Source organism: Neovison vison, chromosome 4 (genome assembly GCF_020171115.1).
Source record: "Neovison vison isolate M4711 chromosome 4, ASM_NN_V1, whole genome shotgun sequence".
NCBI lineage: Eukaryota > Metazoa > Chordata > Mammalia > Carnivora > Mustelidae > Neogale > Neogale vison.
In genome coordinates, this window is record NC_058094.1 from 193,693,979 (window position 1) to 193,719,089 (window position 25,111).

General features: G+C 37.1%; 1 protein-coding gene across 1 annotated transcript in view; it reads right to left on the bottom strand.

Annotated features, from left to right (window-relative positions):
* IMMP2L (inner mitochondrial membrane peptidase subunit 2) overlaps positions 1-25,111 on the bottom strand; it is an 880,236-nt gene that overhangs the window by 704,869 nt on the left and 150,256 nt on the right. The window lies entirely within an intron of this gene.

The window sequence follows — 25,111 nt, forward strand, 5'->3', positions numbered from 1 at the left end:
GACCTGAGCCAAAGGCAGCTGCTTAACCAACTAAGCCACCCAGGCGTCCCTGCCAATAACATTTTAATACATTTCATTTCAGTCATTTGTTCTATGTGTAGATTGGTTGTCTCAACTCCTTTTCTGTTGTGTTCTTTAATGCCTGCCAGCCAGACAGCTAGAGGGCTAAGCTAGAAAGCTGAAGTTCACTTCCTGAATTCCCTGACAGCTAGACTGGGGCACATGATCCAGCTCTGGCCAAGCAGATGCAATGGCATGACTTGGAATGAAGTTAACACAGTGAGGCAGAGGCCAGGCTGGCTGCTGCCGCACTTAAAAAAATCAGTCAGAGAGAAATTTGGTTTCTCTGCAGCATAGATCCTAATGTCCAAACCCTCTTTTCATGAGAGTCAAGAGCCAGGGCCAGTCACCTGTTTTACTGTTTTAAGGTGAATCATGGCACTGATGGATGTGGCCCTTGTTCCAGCAATTAGGAGCTGGCCTCCCAACTCTCCAGATTCCTAAATATGGCAGAAACCACAGTTTCCTTGTCTGATCACCTTTGCAAAGAACAGTCCCTCCACCAGCAGAAAGATGCTCATTGGACGTAGCAAGAAATAAAGTTTTATTGTATTTGAACCAGTGGATGCTTTCATCTCTTTGTTCTAGAAGTTATGGCTTCCTCGTTAGTAAAAGGGAAAAGAGGGAGGGAGGCTTGAAAACACTGAAAAGGATGGTCAGATCTAGAATATTTTAAAGGACTTATGGAAAAAAGATTTTCCTGAAGTTTGGAATTCCTTTTATCATTACAACTACTTTAACTTAATTATAATATATTGGAACATCTTTTCTATTGATTTTGCTAAAGATAAATGTCTGTTCACAATTTCAATCCTATTGAAATTTATATTCTTACATACCCTGTAATTTTACTTAAATGTTTTCAGGTTAAGATTATAATTTTGTCATAAACTTCATTATACATCCAAGAGTTGAGGAAAAATTCTTCCATAATACATGAAGCTAAAATCAAAGACAGACAACATCAAAATAACACATACTCTAAACACTGTACCGCCATTTTACTATGAGCATGCAAATTATGATATAGCACTTGTGACAGTATTTTAAAGCAGCAATTCTCACAGTGTGGGTCCAAATGTCTCTCAGGGTCCCCAAGAACCTTTGAGGGGTTCCACAAGGTCTCCCTTTTCCAAATATATTATCAGTGTGAGGACAGATTTTCTTGCACATATTTCAACCAAAAAAACATATCACAGCAGATTGAACGCAAAAGCAGATATGGGAATCCAGCTGTTTCTATTAAGTCAGACATTAAAGGGATTTATAAAAATGTAAAACAGTGCTACTCTTCTCACTAAATATTTTTGTTTCAGAAAATGTAGTTATTTCTCACAAGAACACCTTATTTACATTAACATAGTGATAGGCTTATTGTTTTTTTAGTGACTCCAATACATATTTTTAATTTTCTCAGTTTTAATCTATAATATGCTAAATATCAATGAAACAAACCCCCATAAAGTTCTTTGGGGTCCTTTTTAAGAGTTTTTAGGAAGTATAAACAAATTAGCAAAACCCTGTAAGACTGCCAGAATTCCTTTTAGTAAACAATAAAGTCTATTTAAATATAACCAGCTTTCTGAATGTATAAAATACTAGGCAGCCTTTCTAACTGCTGGAGGAGAAAGAACATGGTACTGAATACATGGATTTAAATACCAGTTTCACAACTTGTTAGCTAGGTTGGCATCTGGTCCCTATTATTCTCACTTACACCAATATGACAAATTCAACATTAAGCATATCAAAACTAAAATCACTGCATTTCTCAAGCATTCTTGAACATTTAATTATCCAGGATTATATAGAGTAATTTTTATATAATTATAGACATTAGCTAATTTGATTATCTGGGAGTCGATTTCCCAGCTACTCGCTGTTTGGAGTTACAGATCCTATAGTAGCAGTTGTGGCTTAGCTGGGTATGGCTGAGGCCATCACACAATTTTTTCCTGAACCAAATCCCATCTGCCTTGCTCCACAGAGTCTGAGTAAAATACCCCTTTTTACTTTCTTTTATTAAAATTTATTTATTTCACAGAGAGAGAGAGAGAGAGAGAGATCACAAATAGGCATAGAGGCAGGCAGAGAGATGGAGGAAGCAGGCTCCCCGCTGAGCAGAGAGCCCGAAGTGGGGCTAGATCCCAGGACCCTGAGATCATGACCTGAGCCGAAGGCAGAGGCTTAACCCAGGCACCCAAAATACTCCTTTGTTCAAATGCCCACATGGATCCAAAGATTTCTTTCTCAGGACTATGTGGGGGTATTTGGGGGTAAAGTCTCGGGCTACTCCTACGTTTCAGCGAGGAAGAGTCCCTCAAGAGAGCTACCTACAATACTCACGTTAGAGAGCAGAAGACTCCCTTTATCGTCACTTGTCAGTTATTCAAACCCTAGGAATATCCTCTCCATTACCAACAATATAATGAGCTCTCAAAGAGGAGAGTCTCCTTTTATCATCTAAATTTACAAAAAGTCTTCTTGTGGAAAGTAAAAGAGGTGAGAAAAGTGAGAAAGGCGAACTCAAGCAATCATCTCCATTTGATTTTTCTCCCATACTCTAGAAAGAATTTTCTAAAACTCCACAATAAACTTTTTTAGTTGAGATCAAAAATTTTTCATCACAAGTTCAATGGTTACAAAGGCTGTAATATTCAGGATGTTGCAAATACTGCCGTATTTAAACAACAGTTACATCACTCTTTAAGAGGTACCAAAGGAATCTAAATTCCACACCAGTTTGGTATATACCACCATCCATTTTTAAAATACATTCTTTAAGAGTAAGAAATTTTACATTGTTCACGTCTATGCTCGAGCTCATTTTTTTCTCACTTTCCCAGAGAATTTCGCCCTCATGTGGGTTTGCTCTCCCTACTGTCCATTACACTGTCCACCTCCCTAGAATACTCCTGCCCCACTTACTGACTGGCTAATTCTTAACTGTCCTTCAAAGCCCAAGTCAAGCATCTTCCCTTCCAGGAAGATTTTCTGGATGCCACCACCCCTACACACAGACACACAGACACACACACACACACACACACACACACACACACGGGAAAGTTTATTTTCTTTGTATTCCCACAACAGTTATTTTATATCCAAATTGTTTCTTTAAATGTCTTTCTCCCTAAATAAATAAACTCCATGGACTGACAAAAATAAGCGGCGTAAAGCAGGTAATGAATATTGAGTCCAACTGAACAAAATACAATTAAATTCTTAATCGCACCAACTCTAATAGCCCTTGCTTCTTCTCTGATCTTGTGCTTTTGGTGTTTTCATGTTATCGGATGGTCTTTATGTTGGTTTTATTTTGTTGTTGTAGTTGTGTGTGTGTGTGTGTGTTTAATATTCTACCTCAATTATTTTTGCAATTATGCAGGGTACAAATATAAACATAGAGCATGGCCCTGTGATTTTGATGAAATTACATTATCTGTCTCAGTCACAGTTTCTTTATATTAATTAATAGTAATTATAAGATCATGTTAGGTAGGCAGTATCAAATTAGGGATACATGTGAAAAATTGCATATAAATATTATATACATAGTAATTATTTTTATTAAAATCATATGCAATATGCAAAAATTCTACTGATTAGAACTTTAAACCAACAGAGAATGCCTCAAGAAATAGACAGACTTTAAATGATTAGGTCATAACCTTTCTCCTGCTGAACTTTGAAATTTTAATTCAGTATAATATTAATATCCTAGAGGGATCTTTGCACAATCCTGTATTTCCTTCATTTCCTGTACTTCAAAAAAGATGTAGAAAATAAGTGATTATTTGAAATTGGCCAGCTTCTGAAACCACAAGCTGCTGTCATGAATATTTCATTTATTGAAAATATTTTCGAGCTTACCCTTTTCAACAATCCCACATCATGATGCTTTATTCCCCCTGTATATGACAGGTATCATTACTAATCTCATACAGCTGCTCCTTTCCTACCACACCAGAACACTGATTGGATGTCCGACAACATGGCACCCAATCCTCACACTCATGAGAAGTACTAGCACAACTACATAAACGACCATAAATAAAGCAAAGAGTATTAAAACATCATAGGTGATGAAGGATGCATCTTAAGTCAGAGAAATGCAATAAATAACCAGGTTGCTTGAGAATGAGAAGAAGAAACAATCACCGACTGGTTCCAAAGCACAATTTAATCAACTTGCAGAGCCAGTAAATTCAGTACCCAGATTTTTGGGTTTTAATGCCATTCCTCAAGAAAAATGAACAAAGACTCCTTTGGGGAAGGAAAAAAAAAAAAAAAAAAAGGCTGACCCCAGGGCTGGGCAGAGAAGGCACACAATGACCCTGGAGCACCTGATTATGCCTGGAAGTACAGAAATGATAAGAAAATATCGCAAGGACTTAGAATTATAAACCACTGGGGGGAGAGGGGAATAGGAAAATAATAAATATAGAAGGAAATGGTGAGTGGAGGGAAGGTTCCTAGAGTAGAATGTTGAGAGCTGACTGGTAAAAATGGAGAAGCCGCTGGCATTAAAATATCCTCATTTTGCAACCACTGCAATAAAGCCTGGTTCAGGCAAGAATTATCAACAGATGCTAAATCAGGAGGAGAAATTTCCTTTAGTAGCAGAAGATAGGCACAGCTTCAAAATGCCTCAGATGGCTCACCAGCAACAAGGGAAAAATTAGTAATGATATAATGGAGAAACTGGACAACACCTTGACCAGGTGCACTGTGAGTGCTTCCAGATGTGATATCTGGAAAGGAAATATCACAGAGTATTCTGCCTGGGAAGGTATCATCTGAATGCAAATCATGTAGAAATAGATTTATCTCAAATGACAGGCACACTATTAAACAAAAAGAGGTAGAATGTTGTATTCTTCAAATATACCAATGTTATAAAAGACTAACACGCTGAAGGATTGTAAATAAATAATAAAGAGACTAAGGAAACACAACAACAAAATGCAGTAATACTTGGTCCTACACTAGATCCTGTGTAGGAGAGAAAAAATAAATGCTTCCAAAGTACATTACTGGCTGCACTGGCAAACTTTAAACATGGACATTAGTGAGATAACTGATTGCAACGATGCTTGATTTACTGAAGTTAAAAAAAAAAAAAAAGTATACTATGGTGATATAAGAAAATGCCATATTCTTAGGAAGTGACACTTAAATATTTAATGGTAAAGGAGGGCAATGACAGCAAATCACTCTCAAAAGCACATTTGTGTGTAAGTGTACACAAAGGTATAAGTGCATATATATATATATATACACACATATATATGTATGTGTGTGTATATATACATATATATGTATATGTACATATGCATATGTACATATGTATATATGTACATATGTGTATATATATATATACATTTTATTTGGAAACAATTTTAAAGTTGTAAGGATAGTACAGAGAACACCCATATACTTGTATGCATGTATGTATGTGTGTATATATACATATGTATGTATACACACATATACATGTATGTATGTATACGTGTATGTACATATGTATGTGTACACATACACACATGTGTATATATGTATACATGTATGTATTATACATGTGTATACATATGTGTGTATGCACACATATACATACATACATACAAGTATATGGGTGTTCTTTGTACTATCCTTACAACTTTAAAATTCTTTCCAAATAAAACGTTTTGGTAAACACAAAATTCAGCAAATGTGAGGAAGGCAGAGGAATCAGATGGGGAAGAAAGGGATGGGCATGAGCTATCCATGGTCTTGGTGACGGGCATGACTTCCGTTTCTTAGTACACTTTATAACTATACAGTTGTGACATATTCTTATGTGTGCAAAATAACACATTAGAAAGGAGAATGAAGGACAAAATAATGCTCTTGTAAATCATTTTATTAATTCCTTCAAAACTACTGTAAGATATGAAAAGCCCTCACAAGGCAAGCATAAAAGAACATGGATTAATTAGTATTTCTAATGCAATAATCATCAGTCTGTTCTTATTACACAGGGCTAAAAATTTAATACTGGTTTTAGGACCAGTTCTTTAGTTTTCTTTCTTCCCCCTCAATTGCATAGTACCTTTTCCCCCTCAATCGGTGTTTGTATTCTTTAAATGTAACACGTAGTACAGTTAGCAAGTTTAATACAAATAGTTATTAAAGTTAACATATTGCTATGTACCAGGAGCCATGCTAATAAGCATTTGCTCTCTATCTTTAAATTTAACAATCACTGTTATGACAAATTGTGTTATTTCCCCTCTTTTCAGTTGGAGAAAAACCAGGAACAGAAAGGTTAAGTAAGTTGCCCAAGGTCACACAGCTAGCAAGGGTCAGACTTAGAATGTGAATGCAGAGAATGTCACTCCAGACTCCATACTTGGAAACAGCATGCTTCGCTGTGTCTTTATTACCTTCCCCTACTTAAGATTCTAACCTCAAATTATTCTTGCACTGAAAACATAGGTAAAATGCCCACAAAGGACTTTAAATCCAGTACTCTAAGCTGGTATGTAAAAAATAAACTATGGCTAGTATTTCTATTCAGTGTGGGCAGAAAATGCTATATTTAAAAATTTAGAAATTAACACTGACTTAGATTTGAATTCCCCTGTTTCTTCCTCTGACCACTCATGGGGTGGTGGTGGGGGGGTGTTGCTGAATAACTGAAATGCTACCAGAGACAAAGCAATGAAAAGAAACAGTATTAAAATATTCTCAATCTATATAGACGTTTAAAAAATACTTCATATGCTATTCAGAAAAGGCTGATTTTGCTGGATACAGAAAAAGAAGCTTCTAATACGGTGTGAACATTGATAAACAGTGGCCATAAGTCATTTTGTGGCTACCCAGCACCCAGCCCCTTCCTGACAGCACCTCAAGTCCCTTTGGGGGACTTTTCTACCATACCATGTACTCCTGATGGGAGCATACATCTAAGTACATGCTCTCTAACTATGGAAACCAAAGTCATCCCTTGAAGACTGCTTCCAGAGAACTTCTGCTCCCTGCCTGGTGTAGGCTGGGCACATAACCCAAGCTTAGCCAGTCAGACACAATCTCTTGGGATTTCAGTATATTAAGCAGGGTCCATACACATACTAAAGATGTAGTTAGAGTTGATTCGGGTCAGCAACCAAGCCTGAGTATTTTTGTGGAGTATTTCTGCTACCAAGACCTTCAGAACTCCGTCTCCCCTCTGTTCCAAGACTGACTATGTAGCCTTCCTTCAATTGGGGGAGCTTCTCCCATCTCAGATACTTCTAATAAATTCCTTTTTTGCTTTTAAGTCAGAGTCCATTTCCTGTGTGGGCAATGACAATAACAAAGGTGATAAATACATAAAATGAAATATAAAAACATAAGGGGATAAAATTATGCAATTTTATTTAGCATTTTTTGGAATGACTTTTATTCTTTTTTTTCTTTTTTCAGCAGGCTCCATGCCCAACATAGAACCCAACGTGGGGCTTGAACTCACGACCTGAGAACAAGACCTAAGCTGAGATCAAGAGTCAGACACTCAACAGACTGAGCCACCTAGGTGTCTTTTCAATGACTTTTATTCTTATCCATCGATTTGGTAGAGTGGAAAATATGTTGGCCAAAAAATCTGAAGATTTGGAGTCTAGTCCAGGCTTTCCACCAACTGGCTGTAACATCTAAAGTTGAATTCACTCTTGTTTCTTAATATCTTTTTTCTCATCCATACATTAAGGTAGTTTGAACTGCAAGTTTTCTTGCATTCATAAAATACTATGTTTTGTAGAAAAGATCAGATTCTTAATAATAATACCAATAGTATACATCTTCTTTCAAGAAATTAGTACATGGATGTTACTGAATTTAGTATTTCCCATTCTTCTTAAATAACACTGTTTTTCACACAAATAAAATGTTATAGTTGTTTCTGAACAGAAATCAGAGTTTCACACTACTTCCCCAAGGGAATAACATCCCATGCCTCAGAAGATTTAGCTGTAAGAAATACACAGATTTGAAATAGGACTGCTCAGTAAATACTATTATATATACAAGATCACAGGCAAAGTAATGCATCTTCTATAAATTTTTACATTTTCTAATATCACAATATTTTCCTGAAACGTGCTTTCTTTCTTGTTTTCCAAGGCATAATTGCCATCCTTAGATAAAAGTCTCAAGTTTAAGGGAATAAATAATTCCTTAAAATTCATTAGTCGGGGGAGCCTGGGTGCCTCAGTTGGTTAAGCGACTGACTGCCTTTGGCTCAGGTCATGATCCCAAGGTCCTGGGATTGAGCCCCAAGCCAGGCTCCTTGCCCAGGGAGCCTGCTTCTCCCTCTTCCTGCTACTCTGCCTGCTTGTGCTCATTCTCTCTCTGTCAATTTTTTTTTTAATTTTAAATAAAATTTAAAAAATAAATAAAAATTCATTAGTGGTATGGTAGACATGTTTGCTAACTCTGTATAAAATTGTTTGGTTCACTGACCAGGTAATATATCCTTAACAGTACCAGGGATTCAGTTTTTCTAAAGAGACCTAAAATTACTTGTATCAAAGTCAGCCAAAGGGAGGGCATATCATGAAGTCAACAGTTTCAGTATGAAACCAAGACAAGGGATGCCTGGATGGCTCAGATGGTTAAGCATCTGACTTTTGGTTTCAGCTCAGATCATGATCTTATGGTGGCGAGAGCAGGCTCCAGGCTTGGCTCAAAGAGCCTGCTCCCCCGCCCCACTCTCTGCCTACTTGTGATCTCTCTCTCTCTCTCTGTCAAATAAATAAATAATTTTTTTTTTTAATCCACAGAAGAGTACTAGTATGAATTCTTTAAAAGTTCAAAAGTAGAGCCATCCTCAAAAAGCCATTCAAACCAAGAGGACTGATAATCATTAAGTCTACAAAATAATGGTTATTTAATATTAACATTTATCAAGCATTAACTGTATTTGAAAGCCAATGAGATTTTGTTTCTGTCATGAAAGTTTTATGCCCCTAAATCTAAACTTGAGTATACTATTTGTTACTAACTCTCAACACAATTAAAAACACAGAGAACTCCATCTATCTTGTAAGTCACTATGTCAAATTCCAGGGTAGCAAAGAGGAATAAGAATTGGTCCCTGGCCTTAAGGCACATACAGCCATGAAAACAGACTCAATATAATATAATAAATGCTAGAAAAGAGATGGTATCTAGCATTATCTGTCAAGGAAGCAATTAATTCTGTTTGGGAGCAGAGAAAAGACTACAAAGAAAATGTTGATATATTAAACCTTTATTTAAAATATTAAAAATATGAATACTAAAACTCTTATCCATCTTATCTTATATTCAGATATCCTGTCATATCTGAATTTAAACCCCATTTCCTTCCCTTGTTGGCCACGTAACACTGACCAGGTTGTCTGGAAATGGAAATCCAGAATGTAGCCCCCATTCTGGCACTCACTAGTTGTGATCTTAGGCAATACACTTCACCTCCCTAGACCTCAATTTCCTAATCTGTGATGGAAGTCATGGAGTCTTGCTTTAATTTCCTCTCATTTTCCAACATGAATCTGTATTTTACAACAAATTATGGAAACTTCTACCTCTGTTGGAGTTCCCCACTTAGCAAATATTTATAGAGTACCTACTATGTGACAGGCACTGTTCCAGGCACCTGCTATATATCAGTGAACAAAATAAGCCAAAATCCCAAGGAAATTATATAGAAAATTACATTTGAAACACTTTGCTGTCTCCTTCTTCATACATGATTTCCTTCTGAGTTTTACATGTGTTAAGATATGTAACACTGGGAAATCTGAAATAACTACGAAAATTAACACACAAAAAGAAATTTATAGATGAAGTGTATTTGGCAACCTCACCATCAAAATAGGTTTTTCTAAATCCACACTGAATCAGTGCATCTTAGTGACTTAACAAAATTTAAACCAATTTAGTATACACATACCTTTTCTCCTTCATTTAAGCCATTTGACAGTTTCTTTAGAGCTATAACCAGGTAAGTTTTATTTCAAGATACATACAATTTGTACATGGTAAGAAAAAAAAACACAAAAGCCTACAATCTCATTTCTTTTTTCAGAGATTCCACTTCCCTGTTATTTTTCAGCCTTGTTCTAGACAATCTATTTTATTATACAAGGTCTTTATTTGAGAGTTATATATTATCACTTCTCAAAAACTGATTTATTATCCAATAAGCAATTGTGAGACATCAGCAGTTTCAGGCAGCTCCAGGAAAGAAACTCACTCTGAGTATGTCAGGAAACCCAGAGTGTTGAAAGGATACAAGATGAGGTGAGGTAGAACAGAATCTTCCTGTTCTCAGAATACACCGTGACGGGAGGAGGCACATGGCAACTCAGTCTTCCATGCTTGGACTCCTCTTCTCCATGTGCTCTCTCCTTTGCTAAGCTACTCATTTCTTGGCAAATGCCCTTTCCCACCCTCTCACGGCAATGTCTTCTCACAGCTGCGGCAGCCTCCTGGATTCTGCTGCCTGCCTTCTCTCAGAAATTCTGCACACTTCTGCATCATTCTGTGCACTGCATTCCTCTCCCTATAAGATAAGGTCTTCCTGGGGTTGTGGCCATGCTCCTTTATAAAGCAACCCCATTGAACAGAGTTCTCATGCCCAGCCCCCTCAGTGACTGTGTGCCTTTGCTTGCCTTTCTATAATCAGTGATAAAGATAATGGGGTCACAGGATTTATTAAAACAACAACAACAACAACCAGGGCACCTGGGTGGTTCAGTGGTTAGGTGTCTGCCTTTGGCTCAGGTCATGATCCCAAGGTACTGGGATCGAGCCCCACATCGGGCTCCCTGCTTGGCAGAACAGAAGCTGCTTCTCCCTCTCCCACTCCCCATGCTTGTGTTCCCACTCTCACTGTCTTCCACTCTGTCAAATAAACGAAAAAAATCTTAAAACAACAGCAACAACAACAACCTGATACTATATGCGTAAGTCACTCTTTAAAAGAGGACTCCGGCAGGGCACTTGGGTGGTTCAGCCAGTGAAGCATCTGCTTTTGGCTCAGGTCATGATCACAGGATCCTGGTATCAATCCCCACATCAGGCTCCTTGCTCAGTAAGGAGCTTGTTTCTCCCTCTCTCTTTGCCCCTTCCCCTGCTCATGCTCTCTCTTTCTCTCTCTCTCTCATAAATAATAAAATCTCAAAAAAAAAAAAAAAAAGAGGACTATGACATAGTACGTACCACATGGTTTCTAAGACACACCGTTTAACTGTTGGGCACCTTCCACAGGCTGCTCAGAACTAAAGATACTGTCTCACCATAGAGACTGTATATACAGAAACGTAACTGACAAGTCACACCACGAAGTTTGGACATTTCTTTAAAGACTCAGGAGACAAGTATATATGGCATATACTGGAAATTTAATATTCCAAATATTGTGAAGAGATGGGTGTATGTGTGTATGTTTTAGAATAAACAAGCTCAGCTTGGGAAACTACTCTTTAAAGCAAAACAAAATAAACATCTATACAAACACAACACTCTGTGAAAGGTCTACTCTGAAAGTCGAACCAGTCGGCATCAGATGTGCACCACAGGATGTCTTAGCTTTCCGCTAGTCAACCATAAGGGATGATCTTCATGCTGTGAAACTCAGACTACATTAACAAACGGCCACAGTTCTGGAGGAGAGAACCATCACCCTGGCAAATATCATTCAGAGATTCCGCATCCCGATTTTACCAGGGAGGGGCAGGGGCACTGCACAACCACTACCCTGACAGTTCGGTTCTGGCCTCAAATGTAAAAGTGGCAAGCAAACTACACAACAAAACACAGCCAAGAAGACTTTGGAATAAACTTGTTTTGCGGTGACTACGTATGTAAGAAACTGGAGACGCATGAAAGAAAGAACACCCATCTCTTCTTGTTCTTTCTGCAGATGAGTGGGCAGAAGGCATATCTGTGAGGTGACAGGGGTCACCTTGGAAAAGGAGATGACAAGGAAGGCAGAGAAGGGATACTAGGGTGGGACCTTGGTGACACAGTCAAGGCACTGATGAAGCCTCACCTACACATGACCTAACTTATACCTGCACAAAAGACCCCTGAGGTTTTCATATTTTGTAGAAAACGTCACCTCCTCAGGGTGGCTGGGTGGCTCAGCTCGTCTGGCATCTGTCTTCAGCTCAGGTCATGATCTCAGGTCCTGGAATCTGGCCCCACGACAGGCTCCCTAGTCAGCACGGAGTTGCTTCTCCATCTCCCTCTGCTCCCCCTCCCCAACTCATGCTCACTCATCCTCATTCTCTCTCAAACAAATAAATAAAATCTTTAAAAAAAAAAAAAAAAAAGACATTGCCTCTTCAGACTCCTGGTCTCCATCAGCTTGAATAAAAGGGAGAGGCCAAGGAGCTCCAGACAGGACCGCCCCTCCTCAGCATGCACAGAGCCACGGGCAGGAGGGCACACCAACAGCCGTCCCTGCCTCTCCCTCAGCAGTGCTCACAACCTTAACACGTTTATAGTCCCAGAGATTAGCAGAACTCATCTTATTTCGCCTCATTTCCCTTTCTCATCAGCTGTCAGAAAAGACCCAGACCCAGGTCGTGTCTAATTCCCACACAGCTCTGTGGGCAGGGAGAGTACCCCAAAGCCACCAGCGACCCTTCCTCCCCCACACCTGCTTTATGCTTTCCCTGACTGCTTATAAATATGTGATGCACAGTGGATTCTATTGATAGGTTTCTTCCTTTAAAATGTAAGCCCCGTGAGGGCAGAAACTGTCTTTTTATCAAGTGCTGTATCCCCTGTACACTGAGAGTACATTCACATTGTTCGGTGAAGGACTAGCCAGAAGATTTAAAAACAAAAATGCTGGGATGAGAACAAGTCTTTTTGTTTATTTGTTCTTTCTAGACTTCCCAGATTTTAGTCTTTTGGGAGTAAGGGAGGGATTGGACTCATAATATACAGAATTAACATATTCAACACACATAAACACTACCAAAATTTATGAATGTCGGTCTGGAACATTGATCTGAAAAGAACTACTTTGGCCTCTTTTTACTTCTATCATAACTCTTCATATAAAATATAAATATTCTCAATTTCAAAAATTCAAAAATTAACTTTTTTCCTAATTATCTCTAAAAGGTTTCCATTGTTCACGATGTATATTTCAGAACCAAAGACATAGAATCATTTTAATGAGCATGTCTTCCATCTTTGATATGGAATATTTTAAGGCTCTAAGATATTCATAAGCATTCTAATTTTCTAAAGTGTTAAAAAGGTATAAACAGGGGCACATGGATGGCTCAGTGGGTTAAAGCCTCTGCCTTCGGCTCAGGTCATGATCCCAGGGTCCTGGGATAGAGCCCGCATTAGGCTCCCTGCTCAACAGGGAGCCTGCTTCCCCCTCTCTCTCTGCCTGCCTGCCTCTCTGCCTACTTGTGATCTCTGTCTGTCAAATAAATTTAAAAATATATATTTTTAAAAGGTATAAACCATCATTGTATTTGCCTAAGTGTGTTCAAAACATATGTCTATACAAAATCCTGCACAAAAAATGTTTATACCAGTTTTTATAAACAAATTCTGGTATATCAATATAATGAAATATTATTCAGTGATAAATAGAAATGAGCTCTCAGGATATTAAAAAAAAAATAAAGGAATCTTAAATGTAATAGACATTTAAGTGGAAGAAGCCAATGTGAAAATGTCACATACTATATGATCCGAATTAAGTGACATTCTAGGGAAGGCAAAACTATGGAGGCAGCAAAAAGAATGGTGGTTACAGGGGCTCACAAGGTGGGGAAGAGGGCTGGGAAGGAGTGAGGGAAGAACAAGCAGAGTACAGGTCGTTTTTAGGGCAGCAAGATATGATACTATAATGGTGGGTATATGACATCATGCATTTGCCAAAATCCATAAAACTGTACAACACGAAGAGTGAACCCTAATGTAAACTATGGACTTGAGTTGATAATAATAATGTATCACTATCTGCTCACCAAGTATAACAAATGCCCCAAACTAACACAAGCTGTTAATAGGAGAAGGGAGAAGTTCTCTGTGTGGTTGGGGAAGGGGGGGTGGCATGGAATATGGGAATTATCTAAAAAAACTAAAGCTCTAACAGCCATCCCCTTTCCTCCCAGTCCACCCAAGAGGTCAGGAACACTATGCATGAGCAAGGACATTCAGAGACATTAGTTCTACACTAGGCAAACAAAACAGAGAAAGAAAAACCTGAGCAGTCAGAATTTCTGATCAGTTTCATTTACCTCTTTCAAGTGCTGTGAGATCATGGATCATATTCTCACAAATACCCATAGATCTACACACATAAAGTAAATGACTAGTCAGGGCAATAGTGAAAATCAAGTGTTGATTTCCTCTGTTTTGTTACTTGTTAGGGGAAGGGACCTACAGAATTATCTAGGTTTCTCATTATAGAGGATTAAGTGATTTATGCCAAATACTGAAAAGTGGCATAAATAATGGGGAAAAAAATAAAAAATCATACATAGGAAAAGAGTGATGGCATGCCTTCCACAGAGTGGTTGTTAAATGGGTATTTCTTAAATTTCTCTGAAATTACATGCCAGGGAAAGGAAAAAAAGAAAAAATACTAGAGATGGTCAGAAAAGCTAGTATAATAGAGGTCCAGGGGTACGGCTCACTGGCATAAAGGCTGCTACCAACAACCCAGGAGTACTCTTTTGAAATCTGGATGAGATAATGTTTGTAAATGTACCTGGCAAATTCCAGGTAGTAAAAATGTAAAACTGAGAAAAACACTGAATAAAGGAGAAAAGAATGGTGACTCAATGCTACAAGGTAAGACAAAGTGGAAAAGAGGCACTACACTCAGGATCCCCTTTCCTGGTCCTTAGTTGCTCCAGATTCTGGCACGTGCAAAACTGCTCTGGGGTAGATTTAATTCATCTGTTTTTCTTGACAACTTCAGTTATAACCTTTGCTAACGCTTTTAAGTTCCTACAAGATATAAATAGGTTAGTGAAGATTATGAACTAAAAGAAAATGCCTTCAAGGATGGGAAGATGAGGATAGAATGAATTCTTATACCAAAAAAAAAAGAAGAGAAAAAAATATATAATTCTACATATTTTGTGCCAAATTAATTTCTCCTCTGCTGAGTACAGTAGTTCATAAATCATCTGCCTCCTAAGAATGAATGAAGAACACGGGGAAATACATCAGTGATTTAAATGAACCTATGTTTAAGTTAAGGACAAGAATGGCTTATGTTTTAGAAAACACTGTTTTGAATCAAATCGAAGCGTCAAAGTGCTTTCCTGTTCCTGCTTTGTTAATCACGGAGGGAAAAAAATGCCAAGCACCTCTTTCTGATTCTAGGTTTGCTCTGACCTTTTCCACTTTCCTCTTCAGTAAAGACCTCATTCAGTTCCGAGGAAAAAAAAAAAAAAAAAAGAACAAGTCCGAATCGTAGTCACTTCAAATTATTTAATGGAAACTGCTTTGAACTATCCAAGCACAAGCCAGTCTTTAAAAATTGCTCACATGCTTGAGTTTGACAGTGTCATAAGTGCCTGTAAATGAATATTGAATAATGCAAATTGGTAACCTGTTGACAATGCATTTGCATAAATCAAGAGAATACTTGCGTAATAAATTCACTTCTGACCTTTTTAACCTTTCGTATTATTGATCATGCTGCAGCTGCTGAAGTCCTGGACTAGGCTGATGACAGTAAAGAAAGAGAAAGGAAAGAATGGCATTCTAGAAGAATGCCTGAGAAAAAGCTATAGAATGTGGTAATAAGCTATTTCTCAAGGAGAAAAAAATCCAACATTGGGGGGGAAAAAAGGACAAAACTAAACAAATCTACAAAATTAGCTTTTCCAAATCCATGCTATCTTCACATTATTACCATCCTCTTACCTAACAATCACAGCTCGTCTGATGTACAAGTTATCATAAGGCTCCTTGTACTGTTCACAGTATTAAGGCAAGAAAGCAAGCCATACAGTTCTCATCAAGTTAAAACCAAAGGACAGTCAAATCCTGAGAGTCAGACAAGTAAAGACATAAGTGAAATGGCTTGGGTCATAAATCAAAAGCTAATAGAGCCTGAACACATGATTCTGACCCTTTAATAGTACTCTCTCCTAGCTTGGTAACCCAAGTGAGACAACAAAGCGTAGGGGTTATCGTCTGTGCAGAGACGCTGGACACCGCATCTGATACAAGCTGCAGTCATCACATTGTTCAGGGAACTTCTTATGTGAAATCAGGTAAAACTGTCACCACTAAGCCTACACTTCTGTCTTCAGAGAAAAGAAAATATGAAATTTTCATATCAGGTACATTCAAAGATGCTATCATGCTTAAATGGACTTGAATATTCTTGGTTAATGCTTAAAATTCCTACCAGAGTCTTGCCTCTTTCAAAGCGGAGGTCATGCACAGCAGTGCCGTCTCCCACGTATTCAGGAGGTGCTGAGCAAGAGATTCTTAACTGAATGATTAACTCAGCAGAACTCCCAGGATGGAAACGAAAGACGAAAAGTCCTCTCTATCAGCAAGCTGAAGCCATATTTGCCAAGCATCAGAGAGAACAGGCCTACTGAGTGTTGCTATAGAGGAGAGGCAGATCAAATGATAAAAAGCTACCAGGAAACATGAAAAGCGTCCAACAAAATAATGCACTTGTGAGACGGTGAGATGCCTGCCACCAAAGGAGTAGTTCTCAATCCACTCACTTAAAATTTTGTTTCCTAGACCCAGTACTCAACTGGCATATTTATGAAGTTGGGGGTGAAGCGTGGAAATATGCAATTTTAACAAACTGAGCTGATTCTGATGTAGGTGGAAAACAACATACAATCCTGGCTAAACAATCGGGCCTTGGCAAACCTGTGGGCAGATTACCTACACTGGGTAGAGGTGAGACTTGATGAACTATGAGATCTCTTTGCAATTTCAGAGTCTTTGTTTCTATATGATTATAAAGGCAGGCAAAACAAACTAACAACAATACAGCAAACTTGAGAGCACATATGATTTAATACACATTACAGTCTCGTGTTTAGGACACCAGGCACTGGAATTAAAATGGCCTGGATTCAGATCCTATGTGACTTACTAGTCCTGTGTTCTTGAGCAAATTACTTACCTTCTCTAAGCTCTTTTTATTTTTAATGTCATAATACTCCGCTCACAGAAAAATTATGCACAACTAACTCTGTGTTAAACACGTATCCAAAATTATAAAGAATGAAAAGTAATGGTGAGAAAAAAAAATCTGACATTTTTACTTTTAAAAAATTATATAGATATATAGCCACACTATGTATATAAATATATGTATATAAAACCTATATAGATAGCCAAAAAGGACACAGAAATTACTCAGCATCAATAGTCACCAGATGAATGCAAATCAAAATCACAACGAGATACTACTTCATACCCACTACTAGCATGGCTATAACCAAAAAGACATTGAAACTGTTAATAAAGATGTAGAGAAACAGAAACCTCCCGACACTGCTGGTGAGACTATAAATAGTGCAGGACTTCTGAAAAACAGTTTGGTGGCTCCTCAACTGCTGAAGCATAGAGTTACCATACAATCCAGTAATACGATGCCTAACCATATAGCCAAGGGAACTGAAAACAGGTAATCAGACAAAAATTTGTAGCTGAAAGTTCATATCAGCATTATTCATAATAGCCAAAAGGTGGAAACAATCCAAATGTCCATTAACCGATGAGGGGATAAATAAGATGTGGTATATCCCTATAACGGAATAAATTTTCCAGCCATAAAAAGGAATAAATTACTGATATATGCTATAGCCTCATGAACCTTGAAAATTCTGCACTAAGGGAAGGAAGTCAGTCACAGAGAACCACATATTGTATAATTTCATTAATGAGTAATGTTCAAAATGGGGAAATATATAGAGACAGATAGCGGGTTAGTGGCTACTACAGGCTGGGAGTAGAGAGATGGTTTGGAGGTGATGGCTAAGGCCTATGGGGTTCCTTCTTGGGGTAATGACAGTATTCTAAAAGTGACTGTACTGATGAATGTAAAATTTTGTGACTAATACTAGGTCATTTAATTATATACCTCAAAATGGTTGAATCATACGGCATATGGATTAAATCACAACCAAACTATTAAAAAAAAAGAAGACATGTTAATACAAAGGAAATTACAAAGGAAACCATCCTTCTGTAGTAGAAATCTCTGATGCTCTTCATGAACAGTACCTTTCCCTTGGTGAACTGCCATCCCCCACCCCACCACCCCGCCCCCATTTTGTGCCACTCTAGAAGGGCTATCAGTTCCAGAAGTCTTCAAATCCCACTCCTGCCATAGAAACTACTCACAAATTACTGCCATTTGACTCTCTGAGCTGTTTCTACATCTATGCTTCCTGAGGCCTACTTATTCAATTCAATTTTCAATTTTGTGATACAGCCAAACCTTAATAAATTCCCCTTTTTTGCTTAGATCATCTCTCAATTTAGGTTGCTTGCAATCGTGAAACTCTACTTGATATACACTCAAGAATTACACTGCTCCAATCCCTACTGTAGAAGTAATTCTAGCAATAATTTGCGATGAATCCTAATACAATTCTTTCTATGCATGTATCATTTCATATGCACAAAATATATATAAATGTCTTAACATCTTAATACTATATGTAGTATGACTATACCATAATTGATTTCATTACTGCTCCATGAATAATGGTTTTATTTATCCATTTTTATTTTAAAATCAAGGGGCACAGAAAGAACCCATCAAATGTCCATTGACTGATAAACGAATAAAGATGTGCTGTATATATAGAACAGAATATTACTCAGCCACCAAAATGAATGAAATCTTGCCATTTGTAATGACATGGATGAAGCTAGCGTGTATTAAAAGTGAAATAAGTCAGTCAGAGAGAGACAAATACCATATGATCTCACTCAGATGTGGAATTAAGAAAGAAAATAGAAGAACATATGGGAAGGGGGAAAAGAAAAAAAGGAGAGAGGGAAACAAGTCATAAATGTCTGCTGATGATAGAGAACAATCTGAGGGTTGATGGAGGTAGGTAGGTGGGGGATGGGCTAGATACGTGATGGGCAGTAGAGAGGACACTTGTGATGAGCACTGGGTGTTACATGTAAGTGATGAATGACTGAATTCTACTCCAGAAACCAATATGCTCTGTTTCTTTTCTTTTCTTTTCTTTTAATTTTACTTCACAGACAGAGATCACAAGTAGACAGAGAGGCAGGCAGAGAGAGAGAGGAAGGGAAGCAGGCTCCCTGCTGAGCAGAGAGCCGGATGCGGGGCTCGATCCCAGAATCCTGGGATCACGACCTGAGCCGAAAGCAGAGGCTTAACCCACTGAGCTACCCAGGCGCCCCATTAATTTTTTCTTCTTCTTTTTTTTTTTTTAATTTACTTGACAGAGATCACAAGTAGGCAGAGAGGCAGGCAGAGAGAGAGGAAGGAAAGCTCTGTTTGTTAATTAACAAAATCTAAATTAAAAATAAAATTAAATAAAAATAAATATTTAAAAGTGTGTCAGGTTAAAAAAAAAAAAAAGTGTATCAGGTTAAAATCCAGCAAACATTTACTAAATAGACTTGGTGGTTGAAAAAAAAATTTGTTACAAACTTTTAGATATGTAAGAGGAAACTAAAAAATAATTTCTAAACAATTTTTGTTTACAATTACTTTGGCAGATAATACAGAACTATTATAAAATAATGATACAACAGGAAACAAGCATATTTGCATGACAGTCATTTTATACCCAAATTAAATTCAACTTCATTAAATGTGAACTATGCAATGTTTTTCAATGTGCTGATTACACGGGCCTTCAAGAGGTCCAAAAAAAAAAAAAAGTTTACAGTGGTATACTTATCCACTTTTTGTAATTGCCACAATGCAAATATTGATCAATAAAATTTCCAGCAAAATGAAATATATTTAGGAGGAAAAGCTCATGACTTTATTATCATGATAATAAAACTACTAGTACTTTGTATATTAACACTTAGTAAATCTTATTATCTCAATTATTTCTCAAAAAAAGGATCATTTGAGGCAGGTATTGTTATTATAATCACCCAAAAGCTCTGTGATACTAAATGGCAAATCTAAGATTCAAGTTAGACCTTTTTCTCTCTCAACTCCTTTCTTAACCAATACCTCTGGAATATCATAAATTAGAGTTTAGTGAGTAGCTAAAGAAGTAAAGTGGAAGAGTTTTTACAATATTCGATTGTATTAAAGAATCTATATTTAAGAAAAAACTACAGGCAACAGATCCATTTTCTGAATCAACACTGTTCTTAACTCTGAGTTCTTTACTTCTTGGCACAGGCGAACTTACACTATCAATTCCATTAGCATTGTGATAAAGGTGAAATCAAATTAACTCAAGCCACCTACTTGATAAACTTGTGATCTTTATAAACATAAAAAACAGGTTAGTATAGACTCCTAATGGTGTAATTATTCTGCATCAGAAATAGGTACACAATTCCATAATAATGCAAAATAATATAAAATATATCGTAATTACTTAAAGACATTGTTACACAGGTCTTTCCATATTTATGCATATTTAATTAAAATGATATTTATCAAAAGACTAATGAGACCATTTTGCATCCCATTTACTGAAAGGCTAATGAGACAGTAGAATATGAGCTGTTTAGCTGAAGAATGAGATACGTGGCATCTATCCAGAGCAAGAGAAGACCAGAATTAAAAAATAAAGTATCACCTAAAGCTTCTCATAAACCTTACAGTAAAAAAAAAAAAGTCATATTAGAGATAAGAGAGACCATGTACAATGTCAGCTTCCCACTTAAATTGATAGGTAAATGAAAATTTATAGTCTAGTCAAAGACTTACTAATGAGAGTATATGAATTATTATTTCATTTTCCAGGATTATACTTGTTACAGGTTTTTAAATACAAGTCATTTTACAATGGCAGGATAGGCCATGATGCTTACAAGGTGAATTAAAATTTCATAACATTGTACCTACAACAGTCTCATATTAGCTGACTGCACCTCAGAAAAACACCGTCGATATTTCACTGAGACAAAAAACAAAGTTCCCTTATGATGTGAATATAGTGGAAGGTAACCAGGTTGAAAGGCAAGTGGAAACGCCAGTCATTTTCTCAAATAATAATAGTTAATCTATCTGAAGGCTTTCAGCTTCAAGACAGAAAATTCCAGAGATACCAAAATGAACTCTAAATAACAAAATTGTTTAACATGTAAATGCAAACTATTTGCTCATCAAATAAACAGGAACTCATTTTAAAAAGTAAGAAAAAGTACCTGTACCTCTGGAGCTAATAATACATTATATGTTAATAAAAAAATTTTTAGGGGCACCTGGGTGGCTCAGTGGGTTAAAGCCTCTGCCTTCAGCTCGAGACATGATCCCAGAGTCCTGGGATGGAGCCCTGCATCAGGATCTCTGCTCAGCAGGGAGCCTGCTTCCTCCTCTCTCTCTCTCTCTCTCTGCCTGCCTTTCTGCCTGCTTATGATCTCTGTTAAATAAATAAATCTTCTAAAAAAAAGTTTTTTTTAAAGTAAGAAAAAGAAGCAAGTCAGTTCAAGTTTGAAATTTTTAGATGAAAGGCAACTTTCTAAGTCAGGACCTTGGTTAAATATTCCCTAACATTTGTAACAGCATTCATACATGTACATGAAGTTTAGGTAAAAAACAAAATCCATATATATATTGCAAGTAGCAATATATCTTCTCTGAAGATAATTTAGTTTATGAATTACCTGAATAAAAATCCCAAGTAAATTACTAAGAGAGGGTAAAAATAGTTCTATCAAAAACTTTGCTGTGTGTATTCCTCAACATCAATTAACATGAAAGAACTAAATCATCGCTAATTTGTTTGTGAGGAAAAGGTGATACTTTATTATTTCACCTACATAATTTGAAGCTACTTCACCATAATATGTCTTTTTGTTAACACTTATTCAATGGTGTATTTATTAGCTGTCACATTAAGGCCCTGCCAATAGAGGTTTTAAATATTTATTAAGAAACACCTCCTACATCCAAAATGAGATTTTACTTAATATCTTCAAAGAATCTGAAATAGCATATTATATATTTATTGATTCCTAGAATATGCTCCAGCCAGATAATGATCTTTTGTCAGAGTAAGAGCAATCTCGTCATGTGTGTCTCTTCACGCAGGCTGACAGCAACACTTAAAATGTAATAAAAGCAAAACTATTCACATAAGTGGAAGTGAAAGGACTAGTTCTAGTTGTTGAGAATGTTATTTTTCTTCAAAATTTTAGTCTCTTGAAATCCAGCTTCTTGAGTTAATACACAGCTATTAAAAAGCAGCAGACTTGTAATCAATACCTTTACTAACAGCTATTCCCCAGGGTCTCTTAAATATCAGCACCAGAGTTTTGCAAGATGGAAAATACCCAATTAGGTCTTCGTGAACCAATTTAGCTTGTCCAGCTATCGAGTATTTTGACAATAAATACATTCACACTCTTGAGTTTGTGAGAGAAAAATTAGCCCTTTAATTAGCAGTAAAACTGGTCTAGAAATGAGCCATCTGGCTTCTCTCTGATATGCTCTGAGATTGTATCATATCATCAGAAATTTTTTTTTAAATACCAGCCATAAACTGCTAACCTCAGAGTACAAACTTCAGCTCCCTTCATTAGAAGGACCAAAATGTGTTTCTCTACAGTACTGGAGTTGATTCTAAGTGAAAAACATCAAGTTCTCACTGCTATCCATCTTCCATGTGGCCAGAATAAGAGAACATATCTGAGATCCTTATTCGGGTATAAGAAGATCGGGGAATAAAGAAAACCTTTCTATCACCCAGGTGTTTGTATTTCAGTCAGCCAGGGTTGAGACAGCCCTGCACGAACTATTGTAGCTTATTAATATTGATGGTTAAAATGATGTCTTTGAACCCATATGAACAGCTTTTCTAGACTTGAGTCAGTCAATACATATATACTGAGTACACACATTGACCAGACACTGGACTTGTCACAAAAAATAAATTTATTTATTTATTTATTTATTTATGAAAAGGTATAGAGAATAGAAAGGAGATATATGCAAAAAAAATAATAATAAATAAGTGTAACCTGGTAAATGCAATAATAGATTTATGTGTACAAAATGAAATAAAACAAGTTTGAACTTCTGTTCCTCGTAGGTATAAATTTAGAAACAGACACAGAGATTTCAGTACAGCTATAGGCAAAAATATGGGAAGACACACACACATAGGCTTACATCTTGGTCCCAATGTAAAATATGCTTTCTACTTGATATGGCAAAAAAAAAAAAAAAAACGCTCAGAAGCCACAAGTATAAGAAATTTGCCAAAATAACTCAAGGTAGGATTCATGAAGGAAACAGCATTCAGGTTGATACCATATGAACAGGTTTGTTGAGTAGAAGGATCAGAGTCTTCCAGACAAAGAGAATAGCTATGTATAGGTTGAGGACATTGAAATATGATTAGACCACATGTTGAAATAATATTTTGGATATACTGGATCAAATAAAATGCATTATTAAAATCACTATCACCTCTTTTAGTTTTATTTTTTAATGTGGTTAACAGAATATATGTAAGCTACATAGACAGCTTCAATTAGACAAGTAACAGTGGAGATGAAGAAGTGGAGGGAGGAAATTCCACTAGCAGTAAGCAGAAGAACGCCAGGTGGAAGGGACAGAACTTGGTGATTGAATGAATGTAAGGGATGGAGGAAAAGAAGTCATGTATTCATTCATTCATCCAAACATAACACTGCATGCCTATGATATGACAGGTACCATGCCGGTTGTGCTATTATGAGCTAAATGGAAGGATGAAATGCTTATCAACATTCTAGGCTGAGAAATGGAGTCAAGGTTCTTACACACACCAAAATAGCAAATAAAGGAGGAAGAACAGCTCTGTTATCATCACATGTGTCTATCATCTCATTCTTGGATATTCTTCAATTTATTTTCTTCTGTCTTCCAGGATATTTATTGCAATATCTGGGAAGCAACTGGGTATCAGGAAAATGGCCTAAGCCGAAGCTTGAGAGTTTGGAGTTCTTAGTATATAATTGGCATAATAATTGGCTGCTGATCCTTACAAGGGGTTCTGACTACTCAGGGGAAAACTCTAGAATGGAAAGGGCCAGGAGTCCGAGGAAGAACACTAAGGATACCACAAAGGAGAGAAAGGGTAGAAAGCAAGTCCACTAACAGCGGGTAGCTAGATACGAAGGAGAAAAACTCATGAAGGGTAGAGTCCCAGAAACCAAAAGAGAAGAATATTTTAATGAACTAACACTCAACAGAATCAAGTAATAAGAGTAGTTTCAAAGAAGTACTGAAAAACGTTTAACATTTGGTAAGTCACAGACTGATGACCTTTAACATTTAGGAAGTGAGAGACTGGTAACATTTGGAAGTCAGAGATTGATGACCTTCCCAGCAGAGATGTGTGAACAAGCAAGATCGCAGAAGGCTGTACAACACAGGGGATGCGAGGAAGTAGAGAGGCCAGGTAGAGTGGCTTTTTTCTAGAATCCTACTTGTGAATAAAAGAATCATCAAGCAGTGAGCACAGAATTAAGGGAGGGTCTGAGTACTTCTGTCTTTGTGTTTTGACTTGAGAAAAACTTGATCATGTTCAAAAGCTCAGAAAAGCAATCAGGGAAGAGGGGCTAGTTCAAAAGGCCATAAGTAATTAATGAAACAACGGCCTAAGGAGCTGGGGAAAGAGAAGACCGAGAACACAGGTGTATAGACAGCTCTGAACAGGAGAAAGAGCATGTTTTTTACAAAGATGGAAGTGAAAGTGGTAAAGAGATGACAATTCAGATGCATGTTAAAACCCTTTCTGTATTAAGACTTTACTCAGGTTATAAAGTCATCACTGGGATCCTTTGGTTAATGGTAGCTACAAATGTTGTTCTCTATAGTACCAAGGATCTGATT